Source organism: Nicotiana sylvestris, chromosome 3, assembly GCF_000393655.2.
Source record: "Nicotiana sylvestris chromosome 3, ASM39365v2, whole genome shotgun sequence".
Taxonomy (NCBI): Eukaryota; Viridiplantae; Streptophyta; class Magnoliopsida; order Solanales; family Solanaceae; genus Nicotiana; species Nicotiana sylvestris.
The window spans coordinates 100,756,964-100,773,646 of record NC_091059.1 but is presented as its reverse complement, the minus strand read 5'-3'; positions in this window follow the sequence as shown (position 1 = coordinate 100,773,646).

Sequence of the window (16,683 nt, the reverse complement as noted above, 5' to 3'; positions counted from 1 at the left end):
TTTAAGTCATTTCTTCTCACTATTTTCAGACCTTAGAACCCTAGGAACATCCTCTCAAGGTTCTCTCAAGATTCAAGACCCAAAAAAGGGCAAACAACACAAATCAAGTGTCGGGAATTCCGTGGCGCTAGTAAGTCTCTTGTTCTTCTTGTTGTTGCTCATTTTTGTGTCGTTCCAGCTCGTGTGGGAGGTTGTTTTAAAGGGTTTATGTTCTGTAAATACTCCCTCATGTTCTTAATATCAATCCTAGGTGATTTCAAGCCTTCTAAAGTGATTCTAGTGCCGAAAAACACTAATTGATCGCTAGTTTCGCTTTTTTGTTGTTGTGGCAGCATTGGAGGGATATTTCATGGAAATTTAAGGTCAAATTGGAGTTGTTCTTTCTGTATAAAGGTAAGGAACCTCTTACTCTATATGTATTTAAGATTATCCAAGTTGCAGCTAAGCCATTGAAGCTAGAACTTGTGAAATATATATCGAAAGGCTTGGAAGTAATGTTATTGTTTTGTGGACTGTTTTGCGTTGTTGTTGGGCTGCGTATTTTACTACTATCTTGTGGAGTTTTGGAGGAGGAAGGGTGTGGAGAAACACCATATATATGTAGGGTTATGGGCTGCTATTATGGTCGGGTACGATATGATGATGATGATGCCCACAGAGGCGAATGCTTTAAAGGTTTATGTATTTATACATATGTATCATGCATTTCATGTAAGTAGCCCTCAGAGGTACTAAGATGTTACAGGTTGTATATTCTCTATCCTTGCTTACATTACTGATCGTATTTATGGTTCCTTGCCTTACATACTCAGTACTTTATTCGTACTGACGTCCTTTTATTTGTGGACGCTGCATGTCGTGCTGCAGGTCCTGATAGACAGGCAGGTGCAGCTCCCCCACCACAGTAGACTGTCCAGTTCAGCGGTGATTGGCGAGATCCCTTCTCCGGACTTGCCTTGGTCTTGGTATGCAATTTTTGTTATAGACATTATGGGTATGTCGGGGCCCTGTTCCGGCTATGTTGCAACACTTATGTTCTTTTAGAGGCTCATAGACAGGTGTCGGCTCATGTATAGTTTGGTATGCCTTGTCGGCTAGTTTTTGTTGTATAGTCTTTCATAGTAGCGTGGTAGCTCATACCTTATATGTAGTTTCTTGATTGTCTGGTCATCCCCTGCTATGTATGTTCATGTCGTCATATTTTATTGTTGGTTGTCCATGATCTAGGTCCACCATTTATATTGATCTCGTCAGCCCTAAAAGATAATAATGAAGGTTAGATGAAATGTACGTTGGTGCTCGGCAAGTGTGGTCGGGTGCTAGTCATGGCCCTTCAGTTTGGGTCGTGACAAACTTGGTATCAGAGCAAGTCTGTCCTAGGGGTTGTCTATGAGCCGTGTCTAGTAGAGTCTTGATTATGGATGTGTAGCGCGCCACATTTATAATCAGGAGGCTACATGACATCTAGGGTTGTTACCTTCTTCCTGAATCTAGATCGTGCGTAGAGTTAAGTCTACTATAAAGAACAAGTATCCACTTCCAAGAATTGATGACCTGTTTGACCAACTCCAGGGTGCCAAGTATTTCTCTAAGATTGATTTACGTTCAGGGTATCATCAGGTGAGGGTTAGGGAGAAGGATATTCCAAAGACGGCCTTCCGGACAAGATATGGGCACTTTGAGTTCTTGGTGATGTCGTTCGGGCTAACAAATGCCCCAGCAGCTTTTATGGATCTCATGAATACTATATTCAGGCCCTATCTTGATGTGTTCGTGATTGTATTCATTGATGACATTCTAGTGTATTCTCGTTCGGAGGCGGAACATGCGGGCCACTTGCGGATAGTATTACAGACGCTTCAGGATCGTAAGTTATATGCTAAGCTCTCCAAATGTGAATTCTGGCTGAACTCAGTAGCATTCCTTGGCCATGTGATATCTGATGAGGGTATTAGTGTCGACACTCAGAAGATCGATGCAGTAAAGAATTGGCCGAGACCTACAACACCATCAGAAGTCCGCAGCTTCCTAGGGCTAGCAGGATATTATAGGCGGTTTGTAGAAGGATTTTCCTCTATATCATCACCATTGACTAAGTTAACACAAAAAGCTACCAAATTCCAGTGGTCTGACACTTGTGAACGTAGTTTTCAGGAGCTGAAGAATCGATTGACATCTGCACCAGTGCTCACTCTTCCTGAAGGAACAGAAGGTTATGTGGTATATTGTGATGCCTCAGGTATAGGTTTGGGGTGCGTATTGATGCAGCGTGGGAATGTGATTGCTTATGCATCAAGACAATTGAAGAAGCATGAAAAGAATTATCCAACCCATGATTTGGAATTGGCTGCAGTAATATATGCTTTGAAGATATGGCGGCACTACTTATACGGCGTCCATGTTGACATCTACACAGATCACAAGAGTTTACAATACATCTTCAAGCAGAAAGAGTTGAATTTGAGGCAGCGTAGGTGGCTTGAATTATTGAAAGACTACGACGTCGAGATATTGTATCATCCCGGTAAAGCCAATGTTGTGGCAGACGCTCTCAGCCGTAAATCAATGGGAAGCTTAGTACATATTGAGGCAGGTAGATGGGGGTTGATTAAAGAGCTTCATCAGCTAGCCAATATGAGAATCAGATTGTTAGACTCTGATGACGGAGGTGTTACTGTACAGAATACATCAGAATCATCTTTGGTAGCCGAGGTAAAAGCACGACAATATGAAGATCCTATCTTAGTACGATTAAGAGAAAGCATTCAACAGTGTAAAAGTATGGCTTTTGGGATCGGAAAAGACGGGGCACTGAGATACCAGAGCCGATTGTGTGTGCCTAATGTGGCAGGGTTGCGAGAGAAGATTATGAATGAGATTCATCAATCCCGATATTCCATCCATCCCGGCTCGACAAAGATGTATCATGATGTCAAGGAGCAGTATTGGTGGGATAATATGAAGAAGTCTATTGCAGAATTTGTAGCCCAGTGTCCCAATTGTCAACAAGTAAAGATAGAACATCAGAAACCCGGTGGATTGCTTCAAAATATAGAGATTCCGACCTGGAAGTGGGAGGTGATTAATATGGACTTCATTATTGGATTACCTCGCTCTTATCATAAGTTTGACTCCATCTGGGTGATAATTGATCGACTTACAAAATGTGCCCATTTTCTGCCAGTGAAGACAACTTACACGGCTGAAGATTATGCAAAGTTGTATATCAAGGAGATTGTTAGGCTTCATGGTGTGCCCATATCTATTATATCAGACCGAGGAGCTCAATTTACGGCTAACTTTTGGAGGTCTTTCCAGAAGGGTTTAGGCACACAGGTAAATCTCAGCACTGCATTTCATCCGCAGACTGACGGACAGGCTGAACGTACCATTCAGACACTGGAAGATATGCTACGAGCATGTGTTCTAGATTTTAAGGGGAATTGGGATGATCATCTTCCACTCATAGAATTCGCCTATAACAATAGCTACCATTCCAGTATTAAAATGGCCCCATACGAGGCACTATACGGGAGGAGATGTAGATCACCAGTTGGATGGTTCGAAGTCGGTGAAACAGAATTATATGGGCCAGATTTGATTCACCAAGCTATTGAGAAGGTGAAAGTGATACAGGAGCGATTGAGGACGGCACAAAGCAGGCAAAAATCTTATTCTGATGTCCGACGTCGTGATCTAGAGTTTGAGGTTGGTGATTGGGTTTTCCTGAGGATCTCACCAATGAAGGGTATTATGCGTTTTGGGAAGAAAGGTAAGCTGAGTCCAAGGTATATCGGGCCGTATAAAATTCTTCGACGGATTGGACAGGTTGCTTATGAGTTAGAATTGCCATCCGAATTGGAATTTGTCCACCCGGTATTCCATGTATCTATGTTGAGAAAATGTATTGGAGACCCTTCTCGAGTCGTCCCTATCAAAGATGTACAAGTTACAGAGGACCTATCATATGAAGAAGTGCCAGTGGCGATATTAGATCGGCAAGTCCGCAAGCTGAGAACAAAAGATGTAGCTTCCGTCAAAGTATTGTGGAGGAACAAAAATATGGAAGAAATGACATGGGAAGCAGAAGAGGAGATGAAGTCTAAATACCCTTACTTATTCCAGAATAAAGATAACAAGGATGCTGGTGGAAGACAGAATACATTGGAAGGTGAAACGGCTCTATGAGGTAAGCAATAATTTGAGAATACTCCTCCTTAATACAAAATGGTGATATGTAGATAATGTAAATACGCATAATGCTTTGTGTAGCCTTGTGAAGCCATATGTTGGGCTTAATTACTTGCAAGTTTTGCTAGTGACCATTTTATAGGGGAAAATTGATCGGAAATTTCCATTGGAATCCACGATGATTTAAACTCCCCATAAACCCTTACATTCGAGGACGAATGTTCCTAAGGGGGGAGGGTGTTACAACCCATATCCACATGTGTTAGTTCATGCCATATATTAGTTAACATAAATCCAAGAAGGAATTATCTTTGAGATGATAAGAAGTCAATCCTATTGGTCTTAAGTGATACAAGAGTGTATAAGGGTGATTAACCAGTATTAGAAGTTAAACGAATCAAGGATGTTGTAACTCGTATTTTCAGGTAATCTAGTGGTGCTTAATACACTCAAGAGGTCATTTATTAAGGTATTTTAATCATATAATATCCGTATCATAAGTCTTGAAGTCAAACGAGTTATGAAACAAAAGTCGACAAAAGTTGTCGCAACTTAGGTTCATAATTTTACTTAAACATTAGGTCAAATGTTTCTAATCTTTTCTCATAATTTACAAGGAATTACGGGGTGATCTACCAACAAAATTAAAGATCTATGAGTCTAGTTTCCAACGCATTAAACCGTTCATCGATACGATCTCGGAGTAGAGAGATATTCACGTTTTCGCGAGACTGCGCCAAGCACCTCTCTATGGGGCCCACTAAGGCGGTTTAAGATATTTGGACCTATATAGGATGCCTCCAACCCGTTTTAAGTCATTTATTCTCACTATTTTCAGACCTTAGAACCCTAGGAACATCCTCTCAAGGTTCTCTCAAGATTCAAGACCCAAAAAAGGGCAAACAACAAAAATCAAGTGTCGGAAATTCCGTGGCGCTAGTAAGTCTCTTGTTCTTCTTGTTGTTGCTCATTTTTGTGTCGTTCCAGCTCGTGTGGGAGGTTGTTTTAAAGGGTTTATGTTCTGTAAATACTCCCTCATATTCTTAATATCAATCCTAGGTGATTTCAAGCCTTCTAAAGTGATTCTAGTGCCGAAAAACACTAATTGATCGCTAGTTTCGCTTTTTTGTTGTTGTGGCAGCATTGGAGGGATATTTCATGGAAATTTAAGGTCAAATTGGAGTTGTTATTTCTGTATAAAGGTAAGGAACCTCTTACTATATATGTATTTAAGATTATCCAAGTTGCAGCTAAGCCATTGAAGCTAGAACTTGTGAAATATATATCGAAAGGCTTGGAAGTAATGTTATTGTTTTGTGGACTGTTTTGCGTTGTTGTTGGGCTGCGTATTTTACTACTATCTTGTGGAGTTTTGGAGGAGTAAGGGTGTGGAGAAACACCATATATATGTAGGGTTATGGGCTGATAGTTATTCGTAACATTTCCAGGTTGTTTGACACGACTACGGTGGTCGTCGTATGTATGGAGTGATTAGGCTGTGTGTGGACTATTTTGGGAGGCTCAATATGTTTATTATTGATGTTGTTTGGGCTGTTTGGTGACTGTTTTGAATGGTGTGAGGTCATATATATAGGGGAGGTGCTGTCCGTTTCATCGTAAAATAGGTTGTGGTCGATACATAATAGTTATGACGCTTAAATGATAACGATAGTATCGTTTCTCTTATTGTAGACTAAGGAGTTTTGACAATTGCATAGCTTGAGATTGGGGCAGTATATACAAGGTATGTGAGGCTATCCCTTTCCTTCTTTTTCACGACTCCGATTGTACATAATGTAATGAACGAGCTTCCAAGATACTCTACTCTTAGAAGCTAGCAGTACTTACATTGTTTTCCCTCTTATGGAACGATTGATGTTAATGTTGCTTCTCTTATTCTTATGTTATCAATGTTGTTGGTACTTCCTGATTCTTATAAGGTTCATAGTGAAGAGTTAGTCCTAATAACGTGTACAGAGGATACCGACCTTACGTCACTCCGAAAGGTTTAGAATGTGATTCCATGAGTCGAGCATGCATTATATATATGTATCTATTTTACTCTACCGAGCCACGCTATAGTTGGCCGGGTACGGCACCTATTGTGCAACCACTGATCAGTTGGGTTTTACCGAGCTCCACGTGGCCGGGTACGATTCTACCGAGCCTTATGATGGCCGGGTACGTTTTTTTACCGAGCCTATTATGGCCGGGTACGATATGATGATGATGATGCCCACAGAGGCGAATGCTTTAAAGGTTTATGTATTTATACATATGTATCATGCATTTCATGTAAGTAGCCCTCAGAGGTACTAAGATGTTACAGGTTGTATATTCTCTATCCTTGCTTACATTACTGATCGTATTTATGGTTCCTTGCCTTACATACTCAGTACTTTATTCGTACTGACGTCCTTTTATTTGTGGACGCTGCATGTCGTGCTGCAGGTCCTGATAGACAGGCAGGTGCAGCTCCCCCACCACAGTAGACTGTCCAGTTCAGCGGTGATTGGCGAGATCCCTTCTCCGGACTTGCCTTGGTCTTGGTATGCAATTTTTGTTATAGACATTATGGGTATGTCGGGGCCCTGTTCCAGCTATGTTGCAACACTTATGTTCTTTTAGAGGCTCATAGACAGGTGTCGGCTCCTGTATAGTTTGGTATGCCTTGTCGGCTAGTTTTTGTTGTATAGTCTTTCATAGTAGCGTGGTAGCTCATACCTTATATGTAGTTTCTTGATTGTCTGGTCATCCCCTGCTATGTATGTTCATGCCGTCATATTTTATTGCTGGCTGTCCATGATCTAGGTCCACCATTTATATTGATCTCGTCAGCCCTAAAAGATAATAATGAAGGTTAGATAAAATGTACGTTGGTGCTCGGCAAGTGTGGTCGGGTGCTAGTCATGGCCCTTCAGTTTGGGTCGTGACATTTTTTTTCCGTACCCAGCTAAACTTGAAATTCTTATATTTTAGGCAAAATCTTAGATATTATAATTTTACTTAATATAATTATCTTTTTGAAGTAATTTAAGGAACTTGAATACGTCACTTGAAGTAAAATAAACTAGTGTAAAAAATGTTCCCATAGATTTATTAATGTGTTCTCATTCACAAAAAAGTACAAACATATCCGAAATCACCCCGAAGCCCCCGGGACCTCAACCAAAAGTACAAACATATCCCATAACCTTATTCAAACTTATATCAATCTTCAAAACACCTCAAACAATATCGAATCTATCAAAACACATCGGATTAAAGCCTAAGTTTCCAAAATCTTCCGAATTTCGCTTTTGATCAAAAACCCACCCAAACCACGTCCGAATGACCTGAAATTTTGCACACACATCCCAAATGACACAACGGAACTACTGCAACTCTCAGAATTCCATTCCGATCCCTATATCAAAATCTCACCTATCAACCGGAAAACACCAAAATTCTAATTTCGCCAATTCAAGCCTAAATCTACTCCGGACTTCCAAACTTCATTCTGATCACGCTCCTAAGTCTCAAATCACCTCCCGAAGCTATCCGAACCATCGGAACTCACATCCGAGCCCTTTAACACATAAGTCAACATCTGGTTGACTTTTTCCAACTTAAGCTTCCTCAAAAGAGACTAAGTGTCTCAAACCTTACCAAATCCTTTCCGAACCCGAGCCAACCAACTCGATCACATATAGAACCGATAGACAAAGCAATAAGAAATAGAAATGGGGGAAATGGAGCGGTAACTCATGAGACGACTGGTTGGGTCGTCACATCCTTCCCAACTTAAACAAACGTTTGTCCACGAACGAGTCAAGAAACATACCGAAGCCTCAAACAGGTGAGGATATCTGCTCCGCATCTCCCGCTCGGTCTCCCAGGTATCCTCCTCCATGGGCGGACCTCTCCACTGCACTTTTACGTAAGCTATATCTTTTGACTCAACTTTTGAACCTGACGACCCAAAATAGTTATTAGCTCCACATCATTGGTCAAATCATCATCCAACTGAACCGTGCTGAAATCCAGATCATGAGACGGATCCCCAATATACTTTAGGAGCATAGAAACATGAAATATCGGGTACACACTCGACAAGCTGGGTGACAAAGCTGTGACACCCCAAACCTAGGGGTGAGACCAGCACTTAGTGCCTCAACTATCCTTGCGTATCACTTGTGACTAAGAGACTCTGAACATGTAATGTCATATTTTTGGCCACGGGCCACATTGCAAGATAATGTGCGATACAAAATATTAAATTGAATAGAGACTAACGCTGACTAACCGTCAACATAAAGCTGGGTCGGCAAGGCCGTCGTAATTACTACAACTGACAAGCCAACAAAATATACGTATGGGGTCTACAAGCCCAACATACTATACTAATTGACAGGATGTATCTACAAGCCTCTACTGATAGTGTACTATGATCGGAATAGGATCCCGACCTACCCATAACCTATCTACATATATACACAAGATACACACAACACTGCTAGACCCGACAACTCCGAAAGAAGGGGAGCTTACCGATAAAGCTGAACTCGGGCAACACCTACTGAGGAGGTCTACTCGTCTGTCTGTCTGAACCTGTATGCATGAAATGCAGCGCCCCCAGAAAGGGACGTCTATACGAAATAATGTACCGAGTATGTAAGGCAATATACTAAGGCTGAAACTGAACTGATAATATAATAACTGAGAACAACTGGGAGTTAAAGAAAATCTGAAAGTATGCTCATCTACTGATACTGACTCAATTCTCTCAATATAGTGAGTAAAATAGTTGCTCGGCCCTATAAGGCCCGGTATACATATATATATCTGTTCTGCCGTAATAGGCTCGGTCATAAGCGCTCGGTCATACTAAGCTCTGTATCTCAACCAACTGGGCTCGCTCATATGCTCTTGGCCACAGTAGGATCGTCATATAACTTACCATCTGATCAGAGGTTGCCCAATAGGGGCCTGGCCATCGATTATAGCTCGATGGTAATGAAAATACTTTTAATACTGTATATATAAACTTCTCTGCTCTCTTGACTGGAAAAAGGAAATACTCAACTGAATATGAAGTCCCGATAAGGAGAATATTATAACTTACAAAACAAGAAAAATATACGCAATTTACGAGACTAGCAAAATACACGTAAATTCCAGGATATGAATTTTTCTTTTGGCTCATTAACAAAATTGTGTGATGATAAGATCATGCAAAATGAAATAAGGGCTTAGCCTTAACATACCTGGAGTAGGAAAAACTCCGTACTCTTTTTTTTAGAAGCTTGAAATTTGCTTCAACAGAATTTTGCTTCTGTTTAACGCTTTGTGAACCCAAAATGGATTCAATCTAAATGTCAACTTTATTCCAATGTTGTTGAAGTTGCTTTCTATTTCTAGCTTTTGCAAATCAATTAAACAAAGGAATAATTGAGAGACTCCTCCGATAAATCAAATTGCATAACTAAATATGAATTCTGATTAAGTATTATCCTCCAATTTCAATACCTATTCTATTCAATAAAAGTTCTGTAACTTCCCCCTTTCACAAACACATCTCTCATTGAAAATGTAGTAAACTTCAATAGGACCTCAAACTAAACATAAAACCCTTGAAAAGGCATAAATTTACATTCAGAAAATCATACTAAAGACAGAAACGTGAAGTTGCTTTTTAAGACTTAATCATTAAGTCTTGATTCTATGTAGCCTCCTAGAATTATGACTACTTAGTCATTTTTCTAAGTTTGCGGCTCCTTGATACGTGTGTGGGGGTTAATTTATTAATTATTTATCCACTTATTAGTTAATTGGGTAATGTTTTGTTACCCGGTAATTAATTAATTACCCGCATAATTTAAAAATTACCACAAATTACTTAAAATTCTATTTATTTTTAAAATACTTCATATATACTTTATATATTATACTACCGTGGTCATATGGTACCTTGCATGGTACTAGTTCATAATTATCGGGTATTATCGCTCGAACCGTATTTTATTCCAAATTGGCCACTTTCAACGAAACTCGTTTTCTTTAATCCGTGTACCCCTTTATTCTTTATACCACTTATTTACCGCTTGTTATAAATAGCGTAAGTATGTTAACGTCAAGATGATCTCATCCCGGAGTCTACGTCGGTTAACTGAAAACGAAATTTTAATGTACAAAAATGCAAGACGTAACATCCTTCCCCCCTTAGAGACATTCGTCCTCGAATGTTCAACTCCCCATGTTCTGTATAACTTTGGCATGGTCGTCTTTGTAACAACACCACTACCAATTCTTCTCGTAGAAGCTTAATAACCTAACAACACACACGACCATGATTATGCATAATGACAATGGCCTCTTATGACCAATAGCAATAACCAACACAAGAATTTATACACGTACCTTATGATTTTGACGTCATAGTCGGACCCTTCTCTGGAGGAGGGAATAGGTAGAGATATCTAGACTTCATGTCTTCCTCGGCCTCCCAAGTCCTTTCTTCCACATTGTTGTTCCTCCAAAGTACTTTCACGGAGGCTACCTCCTTATTCCGCAGCTTGCGGATTTGTCAGTCTAGGATGGCAATTGAAACTTCCTCGTATGCTAAGTTCTCTGTAATCTGTACATCATCCGTGGGCACTACTCGGGTAGGATCGCCAATGCACTTTCGTAACATAGATACGTGAAAAACTGGATGGACAGACTCCAATTCCGAGGGCAATTCTAACTCGTAAGCTACTTGGACCACTCTCTGAATGATCCTATAAGGCCCAATATACCGTGGGCTAAACTTTCCTTTCTTGCCAAATCTCATTATACCTTTCATAGGCGACACCTTTAAGAATACCCAGTCATTAACCCCGAACTCTAAATCTCGTCGTCGCACATCAAAATATGACTTCTGTCTACTCTGAGCTGTCAACAGTCGCTCCCGGATAAGCTTTACTTTTTCTATGGCCTTCTGAACCAGGTCTAGACCATATAACCCAGATTCTCTAACATCGAACCACCCTATGGGAGATCTGCACCTGCGCCCATACAAAGCCTCATACGGAGCCATCTGGATACTGGAATGGTAACTGTTATTATATGAAAAATCGATAAGAGGTAGATGTTCATCCCAACTTTTCTTAAAATCCAGCACACATGCTCGCAACATATCCTCGAGCGTCTGAATCGTGCGCTCAGCTTGTCCATCCATTTGTGGATAAAAAGCTGTGCTGAGATTCACCTGAGTTCCTAGACCTTTCTGAAATGACCTCCAAAAATATGATGTAAACTAGGCCCCACAGTCAAATATAATAGATATGGGTACTCTATGTAGTCGCACTATCTCCTTAATATATAATTTTGCATAATCCTCTACTGTATAGGTAGATCTGACCGGTAATAAATGAGCTGATTTCATGAGCATGTCGACTATCACTCATATGGAATCAAACTTACGATGGGAATGAGGTAACCCTGTGATAAAGTCCATGTTTATCGCCTCCCATTTCCATGTTGGGATCTCTATAGTCTGCATTATCCCTTCGGGCTTCTGGTGCTCTATTTTCACCTGCTGGCAACTAGGGCATTGAGCGACATACTCAGCAATGTTCTTCTTCATATCGTTCTACCAATACACATCATTAATGTCATGATACATTTTTGTCGACCCAGGGTGAATGGAATACCATGAATAATGTGTCTCTGACATAATCGTGTCTCATAGCCCTACTACATCTGGAACACACAAATGACCCTTGTATCTGAGAACCCCATCTCCATTGAGTTCTAACAACGGCTTCTTCTATTGTGGAACCCGCTCTCTCAACTTGACTAACTCTGGATCCTCGTATTGCCTCTCCTTCACTTAAGCTATGAGAGATAATTTTGCAGTATTTTGGAGTACAACTCCTCCATTACCAGAGTCTACTAACCGAACCCCCAAACAAGCCAATTGATGAATCTCTTTTGTTAATTGTCTTTTCTCGGCCTCTACATGTGCTAAGCTATCCATAGATCGGCGACTTAAAGCATCTGCTATAACATTAGCTTTCCCTGGATGGTAGAGAATGTTAACATCGTAGTCTTTCAATAACTCAAGCCATCGCCTTTGTCGCAAATTCAACTCTTTTTGCTTGAAGATATATTGCAGGCTCTTATGATCTGTGAATATATCAACATGCACACCATATAAATAATGCCGCCATATCTTAAGTGCATGGACAACCGCAGCTAACTCGAGGTCTTGGGTCGGATAATTCCGCTCATGCTTCCTTAACTGCCTTGAAGCATATGCAATTACTTTCCTATGTTGCATCAGGACACATCCTAACCAGACACCTGAGGCATCACAATACATGGCATAACCATTTGGACCTTCTGGAAGTGCTAGAACTGGCGTTGAGGTCAACTTGTTCTTAAGCTCTTGGAAACTCTTCTCACAGGCCTCTGTCCACTTAAACTTAGTTTCTTTCTACGTCAGCTTTGTTAATAGTGCTGAAAGAGGAGAAAAACCCTCTACGAACCTCCGGTAATATCCTGCTAAGCCTAGAAAGCTACGAATCTCTGTCGGAGTGGTAGGTCTAGGCCAGGATTTCACAGCCTCAATCTTCTGAGTGTCTACCTTTATACCTCTGTCAGATACAATATGCCCCAAGAATCCTACGGATTTTAACCAGAACTCACACTTAGAAAACTTAGCATACAATTTATTATCGAGGAGGGTTTGGAGTACTGCTCGTACTTGTAGGTGATCCATATGCTCATCCTCTGAATGTGAATAAACCAGAATATCATCAATAAAGACTATCACGAACAGATCTAAATATGGCCGAAATAGGCTATTCATCAAGTCCATAAATATGGCAGGTGCATTCGTCATCCCGAAGGACATAACAAGGAACTCAAAGTGGCCATATCGGGTCCTAAAGTCGGTCTTGAGATTATCTTCCTCCCGAACTCTGGCCTGGTGGTACCCTGACCTCAAATCTATCTTTGAAAAGCATCTAGCTCCCTGCAACTGATCAAGCAAGTCGTCTATCCTTGGAAGGGGGTACTTATTCTTAATAGTTACCTTGTTCAGTTGCCTATAGTCAATACACATCCTTAGCGATTCGTCTTTCTTCTGTATAAACAATACCGGTGCACCCCAAGGTGAGGTACTGGGTCTGATGAAACCTTTCTCCAGTAAATCTTTTAACTGCTCCTTCAATTCCTTTAATTCGGCAGGTGCCATTCTATACAGAGGGATGGATATTGGTTGTGTTCCCGGAAGCAAATCAATGCTAAAATCAATCTCTCGCTCTGGAGGAATACCTGGAAGTTCATCTGGAAATACATCTATGTACTCCTTTACTACTAGAATAGACTGAAGTGTAGGTATCTCAGCATCTGCATCTTTAACACGCACAATATGATAAATGCACCCTTTTGCGATCATTTTCCTTGCCTTCAGATAGGAAATAAACCTGCCTTTGGGTGTCGCTGTATTACCTACCCATTCAATGATTGGCTCACCCGAAAAATGAAATCTAGTTGTCTTTGCTCGACAATCAACTGTGGCATAACAAGCTGCCAACCAGTCCATGCCCATGATAGCATCGAAATCCAACATCTCTAGTTCAACTAGGTCGGCTGAGGTTTGACAACCACAAACTGTTATCGTACAACCTCGGTAAATGCATCTAGCGATAATCAATTCTCCAACCGGTGTAGATACCGCAAAAGGATCACTTAGTATTTTAGGCACTATGCCAAATTTCCGCGCGACAAATGGGGTAACACATGATAAATTAGATCTTGGGTATATCAAGGCATAAATATCGTGAGAACAAATGGTCAACATACCTGTCACAACGTATGGTGAGGACTCTTGGTCCTGTCGACCTGCTAGCGCATAGATACGATTCTGGTTACCACCTGAACTGGACCCTCTACCTCTGCCTCGACCTCTACCAACCGAAGACTAAGACTCATGCTTGAAGGATGCACAGACATAGCTGATCATATTACTAAATTCGATGGTTGTGCCATACCCCCAAAATCTTTATTTGGGTAATCTCGCATCATATGCCCTAGACGTCCACATGTATAGCAAGCATTGGAACCGGCTCGGCATTGGCCCAAGTGTCCTCGACCGCAGATGGCACATCACGGCTGGAATGACCCTGTCTGTCTCAAACCTCATTGTTGCTGCAAACTTGATGCCTGGGGGCTCTCACTTGGTCCTGACTGAGTATAGCGGTCATACCTGTAACCCTATAGCTAAGGTGGCGGAGGTCTAGGTGGCCGTTCAAAGTACTGGGGCCTGTAGCTCCCCTGAGACTGCTCCTGAGACCTGGCAAATCTCGTCCTCTTACGCTGCCCTGACTCAATCCTCTCCGTACTCTGCTGCCGACGCCTACCCCTCTTTATATTCTGGGAAAATTCCTGAATTCGCGAGATATCCATACTATCCTGTAATGCAGCGGTGGCACACGCCTCGGTCAACTCTAGGGTCAACCCTACTATAAACCTGTGGATTCTATCCTGCATAGTAGCAACTATGGATGGTGCATATCTGGCCAGTGAGTCAAAATGGAGACTATATTCTCGAACACTCATATTGCCCTGCTTGAGGGCTAGAAACTGATCGAGTCGGGCCTGTCGGATTTCTCGTGGTAAGTACTAGTCAAGGAAGGCATCTGAAAAATTCTCCCAAATAGCAGGAGGTGCATCACGTCCCCTGGACCTTTCCTATCCCTCATACCAAAGGATGGCTATATCTCGGAGTCGAAAAGCTTCTAACTTAACTGCCTCTTTTTCCGTGGCATGCATAACTCGAAAGATCCTATGAAGCTGATCTATGAAATCCAGCGGGTCCTCCCTTTGATCTGTCCCCGTGAACTCTAGGGGATTCAAAGCAATAAACTCTCGGACCCTTGAACTCCCAGATCCCTCATAAGGTCCTGCACTAGCGGATGGCCTAGCCTGTTGCTGGGTAGCTACCAACTGTGCCAACAAATACACCGCACTCCTCAAGTCCTGATTTGATGGAAGCGGAGCGGGAACTGGATGTGCGGTCTCCCTAGGAATCTCCTCAGGTGGTGGAGGAGCCGGTAATTGCTGAGTAGGGGTCTCTCCCTGCGACTCCGATTGGGCCCCATCTGTTGGATGGTACCCTGCTAGTCCCCTCACCTACTGCTGGTTCTCTCCTCTGGCTAGCCGTAGTCTTCCTAGTTATCGTCATTTGTGCTTGTAAACGTCAACACGTAAGTTTAACTCAAATTTTCTATAACTCAGTGCTACATCACGATTTAGATTTGAAAGAAGGGTAACCAACTCCTAAATGCCATGTAGTCCCCTGCTTATATAATGTGGTGCACCACACATTTATAAACAAGACCCTACTAGAGACGGATTGGAGACTCCCTAGGACAGAATTGCTCTGATACCATTTTTGTCACGCCCCAAGCCTAGGGGTGAGACCAGCACTCAGTGCCTCAACTATCCTTGCGTATCACTTGTGACTAAGAGACTCTGAACATGTAATATCATATTTTTGGCCACGGGCCACATTGCAAGATCATGTGCGATGCAAAATATAAAACTGAATAGAGACTAATACTGACTAACCGTCAACATAAAGCTGGGCCGGCAAGGCCGGCAAGGCCATCATAATTACTACAACTGACAAGCCAACAAAATATATATACAGGGCCTACAAGCCCAACATACTGTACTAACTGACAGGATGTATTTACAAGCCTCTACTGATAGTGTACTATGATCGGAACAGGGCCCCGACCTACCCATAACCTATCTACATATATACACAAGATACACACCACACTGCTAGACCCGGCAACTCCAAAAGAATGGGAGCTTACCGATAAAGCTGAACTCGGGCAACACCTACTAAGGAGGTCTACCCGTCTGTCTGTCTGAACCTGCATGCATGAAATGCAGCGCCCTTGTGAGAAATAATGTACCGAGTATGTAAGGCAATATATTGAAGCTGAAATTGAACTGATAATATAATAACTGAGAACTACTGGGAGTTAAAAATATCTGAAAGTATGCTCATCTGCTAGTACTGACTCAATTCTCTCAATATAGTGAGTAAAATAGTGGTCCGGCCCTATAAGGCTCGGTATACATATATATCTGCTCTGTCGTAGTAGGCTCGCTCATAAGCGCTCGGCCATACTAGGCTCTGTATCTCGACCAACTGGGCTCGCTCAAATGCGCTCGGCCATAGTAGGATCGTCATATAACTTATCATCTGATCAGAGGTTGCCCAATAGGGGCCTGCCCATCGATTATAGCTCGATGGTAATGAAAATACTTTTAATACAGTATATATAAACTTCTCTGCTCTCTTGACTGGAAAAAGAAAATACTCAACTGAATATGAAGTCCCGATAAGGAGAATATTATAACTTACAACACTAGAAAAATATACGCAATTTGTGAGACTAGCAAAATATACGTAAATTTCGGGATATGAATTTTTCTTTATGGCTCATT